The sequence below is a fragment of the Sphaerodactylus townsendi genome, unplaced genomic scaffold, assembly GCF_021028975.2.
Source record: "Sphaerodactylus townsendi isolate TG3544 unplaced genomic scaffold, MPM_Stown_v2.3 scaffold_571, whole genome shotgun sequence".
Classification (NCBI taxonomy): Eukaryota; Metazoa; Chordata; class Lepidosauria; order Squamata; family Sphaerodactylidae; genus Sphaerodactylus; species Sphaerodactylus townsendi.
Window position 1 is genome coordinate 2328 of NW_025950772.1, and position 6917 is coordinate 9244.

A 6917-nucleotide genomic window follows, 5' to 3' on the forward strand; every position below is an offset into this window, starting at 1 on the left:
ATTTGGTCTTTTTCAGCTGGAACCAGCAAGGACTTGCGGAAGGCGTCTAATGTCGAGCTCCTCCATGATTTCCTCGTCCCCTTTCCTGAAAGCCCCCACAGCCGCTCTCCATTCCCTTCACTCCTTTTAGGGTTGCCAACTTCCAGGAAAGCCTGGCGATCTTCTGGAATTACAACAGATCCCCCAACTGCAAAGATCTATCTTGACTGGTCACAACTCTGGATTTAAGTATCCTGGATTTAAGTATCCTTAAATTTGGCCAAGGTCGCTATTAGTATATAGATGACAAAACTGTAAAAACTAGAACACTCCATGAGGCGGGTGTGCTCTTTGTATGCTTCCGGATATCACATTAAACTCGGTCACTGCAGGAGCGCAAAAGAATCCCAAAATCTCTAAGCAGAACAAAGAAACATGAGTCATCATTAGGACATTTATTGTGATTACTTCCTCTCAAGGTACAGATGCCATTTGTTGGAAACACAATGTACTATTCACAGTCTCAACTCAAGATGCCTTCTGTGCAAAAAATAAAATAAAATACAAATAGAAACAAGTAAAGAATCTAAGACAAAACAATTGCAAAAACCAGCTGTGTAACAGGCCACACACCATAAGACTAGATCACCCACGTAGATTGTGTTAGTCCTTGGTCTACTAGTAAAATTCCCATGTAGCTTGCAGGTGCCAAGAATAAAGAATACTGAATCAGCAAGCTGGACACTTTAAAAACGCCGTTTTTTAAACCCAAAATGAAAACTTTTCAAACACAAATTATTTTGTGGGGTAGGCTGCCAAAATACAAGGAAACAACTATTGGTCAGTTAAACAATTAATTCACAAAATAGCTAGATAGATCTCATTTAAGCACAACAACTGGTACTCTAGGAATTAAATAACTTATTCAAGTGGAAATGGTAGCTTGGACTTGGCAGTCTACAGGTTTTTTGGAGCTGAATCTAAAAACAGGACCCATTGGTAATTCTGATCAGGGATTTTTCACTAAAAATAATTTGGATAACCAATTCCATACCTGCATTTACCTAAGCATAATCACTTTAAAAAGCCAATTTTGCATTACATCTTTGAGGGCCCAATTACAATTAAAACAACCCTTTCATATGTACCAGATATGTTGAAATGATCGTATTTGAAGGGCAAAATGCTAAAATGTGTAGAAACACACAAAAATGTTAGACAACTCTAGATGTACTAAGTGGTAGGGAACAGAATATTCTTAGATGCAAAAAAACGATCGATCTATGCTTTCAAATTTAGGTTGCCCTGTGTTTCACTTCAGTATCCCATACTGCATCAAAGATGCAACTGACAAAAGGAAAAGGTATTCTAAAAGCAAAAGACAGGCTGGCCACCCAGAGCAAGATCTGCACTGGTTTAATTTAGCATTGGCAGGTTAATCCCCTGTAACCTCCAGAATGAAGCAGGCCTCAAGCGAGCCAAAAGACTGCAAGCTAAATCTTCCCTCTTGCTTAAAATGGTGTCACGAGTGACAAATCGAATGGCACTGTATTCCATAAAAGCAATGTATGTAACACCAGTATAAAATGGAAATAACAGGAAAATCAGCCCTGAGATTTTTGCATCATTACCTGCTTTTTTAAAAGGTCTCCACTGCTGCTTCACACTTTACACAACAATTACGGTGGCCACGGTTAAACCCAAGCTAGCTGCAATAAACATGAGAGGGAAACTTAAATTTCCATGCAGCAACGGAATGCATCAAAGAGGTACAGCTGGTCACAGCAATGAACATATATCTATTGCACAGAGACACGAGTCTCCCTTTTACAGTATGGTGTTTAATTGTGTTCCAGCAAATACCAGTGTAGCCATGGCAACATGACTGCAGTGTAAAGCAAACCTCAGTATTTTGTTCTAATCTTAGATCATACTGAAGAACTCCCTAATGGAGGGAGAAATGCAGAATAAAAACTTGCGATTTACATTCGAGTGGCATGAAATGGAGTTATAACTAGGCATACACTATGTCCTAGCATCACAAGCATATATCAAAAGCAGGCTGAAGGCTCCCCCCCCCCCCCCCCCCCGCACAATCCCATATCTGGTGGGCAGATAACAGCCTTGAAAGATTAGCACGTGAAAATCAGGACACTGGCGTTCGCAGTTAAAGTGCAGGCAGCCTCAAATGCAGAGGGTTTCCCTTGCTACGTTTCACAGGTTTCAGTAGTTATCCATGAAATACCATGATCTCACTGTGTAATATTTTTATTTTGTTCCCTTTAAAGTGCAAAAAAAAAAAGGTTTAAAAGGGGTCTCTTGTCCATAGTTAAACTTGAAGATCTCTATGCCTTGTTAACATTCTAAAATGGGAAAGCTACAATCCGCTGGGAAGAGACATCCCCAAGGTTAAGCAGATCCAAATTCTGCCATCCACTTGTCATATTTCTCCAAATCCGCAGCCGAGACAGACTTAGAGATTTTCTTCAGAGCTAGGTCAAAGTCCCCCTTGGTGACAGGCATTTGAAGTTCTTCTTTAGATAGCGCACGGATCTCTTCAGGGCTTAAACCGTTAATACGCCGCCTCATCGCCATCAAAGAGGCATCCCTAGAAACAAAGGAAAATGCCCAGGAACTAATTACTAACAGTGCAGGCTGGGAACCATTAAGATTTTGATTACACTGTATGTTGCAGCCTCCTAGCAGGAGAACATAAAACATTTCCTCTTAGCTGCCTTCCCGTCCCCCTCGGAAACTCTGGCTTCTACATTTCCAATATCCCCAACATTAATATAATGTAAAGGACATGATGCAGCTGAAACTCACTAAGGCATCAAGTAAATGCACAGAGATAATTAAACCTATAAAAAATCCAATCCCCCCCCCAAGACACAACCCTTTTACAGTGATTTATGGAGATGCTGAGCTAATCGTTCAGCTCATGAAAAAGAATGCTGCTCAGTTGCTATAGCTCCTTCAAACCCTTTGGATCTATTCTTCTCTGGGCTGAGAAAGATGGTCCCAAGTGGCCTTAAAAATCCAATCCAATAGGCAGGAATGGATATGAAGGAGCAGAAGCCTGCTCTTCTTAGCTACTATATCCTTTTCTGCCTCTGTAAGCCTGAGAGCCGCCGTGGATGTGTTGTGTCAAAGATGTTACAGGACACAGAGAAGGAATCAGAGTAAAGAAACTTCAGTATCAGACTTGCCTGTATGACAATATTGGAGAACCTTCACATGATTTGGGGGGCTATTTTCCCATCTTGGACAGTGACTTGAAGCTACTGCCTAACAACCTCCTAACCAGAGCCTCATCCGCATCACAGCGAAGGTGTAGACTTGGTCGTTCAGGTCATTTCTAAAGGAGAAACAGTACTCAGAAGTTGAAGTTTCTTCTCTGGAGAGATTTTACCAAGTCCTACTCTCGAGTTTTCTAAGCAGAAATGAGATTATTTTATTTTGTTTTAGATTTTGAGGGGGGCAGGTGGTTTTGCAGCTTTGGGTTTTAAAGCCTTCCTGGGTAAAAACAGTTCTGCTATTTTTGAGTTCCTGGGATTATTTGTCTTCCCTTTTTTTCATTCCCTTGATCTAATACACTGTGGGGATCTTTTTGGGCATATATGGGAATATTTTTGGGCATATATGTATTTTATATATATGTATATAACATATGTATTTTAATGATAATGAAGTTCTGGGATGATTTTTACCATGTGGAAGAAGAAAAAATAGTCCTGGTTCTTCCTTCATCTTTACCAAGGGACAGTTCATATAATGTCAAACTCGATAAATCAAAGTTTGGTTGTGATGGGTCCTAACTGCTGGGCTCACACGTCCTCCCTGGCATGGCATGGCTGACAGTGGTGACAGAAGGAACCCCTGGTTACTGAGTTAGTATTAACACTGTGTGTGTGAGTGGGAGGAAGGGGAGAGGGGTGCCATCAAGTTGCAGCCAACATGGCAATGATGATGATTCAGCTTAGAGGTGGTTTGCCATTGCCTTCCTCACAGAGAAGTCTTCCTTGGTAGTCTCCCTTCCCTGCTTCCAAGATCCTGATGAGATCAGGCTATACCATGCCCACTTCCCTCCCATGGGATACCAAAGAGACTACTCATGTGGATTACTGAGGTACCCACCTTGGAACATCACAAATAACTGTAGTTAGTTATTCCCTATCTTCAGTCTCTGTGTACTTATGAAGCGAGGCAGAAGGGCAAGCGCCAAGGGTGTAGGTAAGGGGGGCGGTTTTTGGGTTCAACCCCCCATTACATATCCGATGTTCCACCCCCCGTTTGTGGGGGTTTTGTATTTTTAGTGTTTTTGGTTTTTTGGCCTGCAGGGGGCGCAGTTTTTAGGATAGCAGCACCAAAATATCAGGGATTTTTGGGGAGGCTCTCCTGATGATTCTCTCCATGTTTGGTGAGGTTTGGTTCAGGGAGTCCAAAGTTATGGACCCTCAAAAGAGTGCCCCATTCCCCATTGACAATGGAAATAATAGAAGATGGGGCTACACCTTTGAGGGTCCATAGCTTTGGACCCCCTAGAACCAAGCTTCACCAAGCCTGGGTGAGTATCATGGGAGAGTCTCTTACTGATACCATCCAGGTTTTGTGAAGACTAGTCCAGAAGATCCAAAGTTATGGACTCCCAAAAGGGGTGCTCCCATCCCCCATTATTTCCAATGCAAGCTAATAGAAGATAGGGGCTACACCTTTTAGGGTCCATAACTTTGGGCCCCCTACACTAAACTTCACCCAACATGGGTGGTATCAGTAAGAGACTCTCATGATGATACCACCCAGGTTTGATGAAGTTTAGTTCAGGAGATCCAAAGTTATGGACTCCCAAGGTGACGTGCTCCATCCCCCATTGTTTCCAGTGGGAGCTAATAGAAGATGGGGGCTACACCTTTGAGGGTTCATAACCTTGGACCTCCTGAACTAAACTTCACCCAAAACTGGGTGGAATCATCAGGAGAGTCTCCTAAAGATAACCAAGAAAGTTTGGGTGCTGCTAGCTTAACAATTGCATCCCTGACAGCAGGCACCCCAAAGAATTTCCCCAGATTCTCCTTTTAAATTCACCCCTTTCAGTATGGATTTCAAGGGAGAATCTAAAGATCCCCAATGTTAAACATTTAAAGTGATGCTGTTTCAGGGTGAGGGATAATCCAGTGGGTTACAATAAGTGTAATGCATGCATACGTACATTATTAATTTCATTATTTGTCTGATAAATCATTTCTGGGAGGAGTTCATTACACAGAGGAGTAAAGATTAGTTAAGATTTAGATGCATTTTTTGAGACTGCAGCTGTTTGAGGTAGTAGATCTCTAACCATGGCTTCAGAGGAGGGGCCTGAGTCACCTCCAGAAACTTGTCAGGCATTGCTCAATAAAAAGATGAGAAATGAGCAGGCTTGCTACATTAGCCAACAGCTTCCCTATCAACACTAATCTTACATCCTGCAGTGAGTATGGCCATGCAGGAGTTTGGTGGGGAGGCACCAATCCACACTAATGAACAAAGCATATCACTTACAGTTTCTAGGGGTAAAAAAAGACTGGTTAGCTCACAAATGGAAGCGGGGGAGAGAATATAGGTGAGAAGATAAATAAGGAGCGGCGGAAAGATGCAGAAGTCCTTCTGGACCCTTACTTCCTATAAATCTAAAATGTCAAAGAATTCCTCTGTGACAGGAATAACTCATCAGACAATAAAACTCACGAAACTCAGTATGAGCGAGTAGAAACCTAAAGGGTGTGTGGCTGCACTACAGCCGAATGCCGGTGCAGCCATGGTGCAGCTACGCCACCTCCAAAGAGGCTTGATGCATCACGGCCAACAAGATGGCAAGGGAATGCTCCTGAACCCCCATGGAACTGCTCTGTGCAGCTCCGTGGGCTGCACCTACCTTTTTGCTGGCATAAGTCTATGCAGAAGGAATGAGTATGTTCCCACCGCCACTTAGACACCCCCTTTGGCTCCCTACACCAGAGGGAGAGAACTGCAGCAGGGTTGGCTCTCAAGTGTTGTACTGCTGCATGGCTCCCCAGCACCAGATGTAAGTGCCTCTGGCCAGTGTAAATAACCCTGACGAGTATTGGAGTGCAAGGCCTATTGCACTAATCCCTAACTATGACCAGGGTCATGCTGCCTCCTGAGGGGTTTCATCCCCTCCCCAACTTGGGATTCTACTATTAGTTTAGTTTAGCAAGTTCAATTGTTCTTTTGCAAACTAGGAAATATAGCAGATAGGATACCTGCAGACATTAGTAATGTCAAGCGTAAGAATAACTTCAATCTTCTCTAGCAATTTCTTCTAGATTGATGCTGTCAGGATCCAGATCTACTTCACAGAAGGTTAATCTTCAGCAATTCAGCTCTGCCTTTTGCCTACAATAGTGAAGATCTGATTACAGTACCTTGCAAATGTGGAATGTTTATATAACGTTTAACATTCTAATTCAGTTTTATAATCCCTGAAAATGGCCCTATGTAAATTCCAAGAAAGCCATGTACACCTTTAAAAAATGCAAGCCCATCATATTTTTTTAAAACAAAATATATTTACACTGAATTGCCCCAAATGGGGAGATTCCAGGGGCAGGAGTCCAATTTCCTTTGGATGGAGTACAAGAAAATAGTGGTGGCATCCTAAACAAGACTACACCCAGCTAAATCCAAAGCTGAAGTCAACGTCTCAAAAAGGCATTGAGTACCTAAACAATTTCTGCCCTAATAAGAAGTAAGATTCCGATGCAGGCAAAAGAGCCACTCCTGTGAAGTGGGAAATCCACTTACTTCTGGTCAAATCCTTGGCAAAATGTCCCTACCCCTAACCCCTAAGCCCACCCCTTGCTTCCCAAAGGTGTTTCATCTTCAGCCAAGTGAACACATAAAGCCACCTTATTCTGAGTCATGCCACTGGTCCATCT

The 6917-nt window shown here is 42.6% G+C and overlaps 1 long non-coding RNA gene across 1 annotated transcript; it reads right to left on the reverse strand.

The window, feature by feature from the left end:
- Positions 1-419: 419 nt before the first annotated feature.
- LOC125425483 lies at positions 420-6305 on the reverse strand. The gene is made up of 2 exons (XR_007243370.1): positions 6243-6305; positions 420-2587 (listed from the first exon to the last, which is right to left on the reverse strand). It is a non-coding gene; the product is annotated as an uncharacterized LOC125425483 (long non-coding RNA).
- Between the last annotated feature and the right edge of the window lie 612 nt (positions 6306-6917).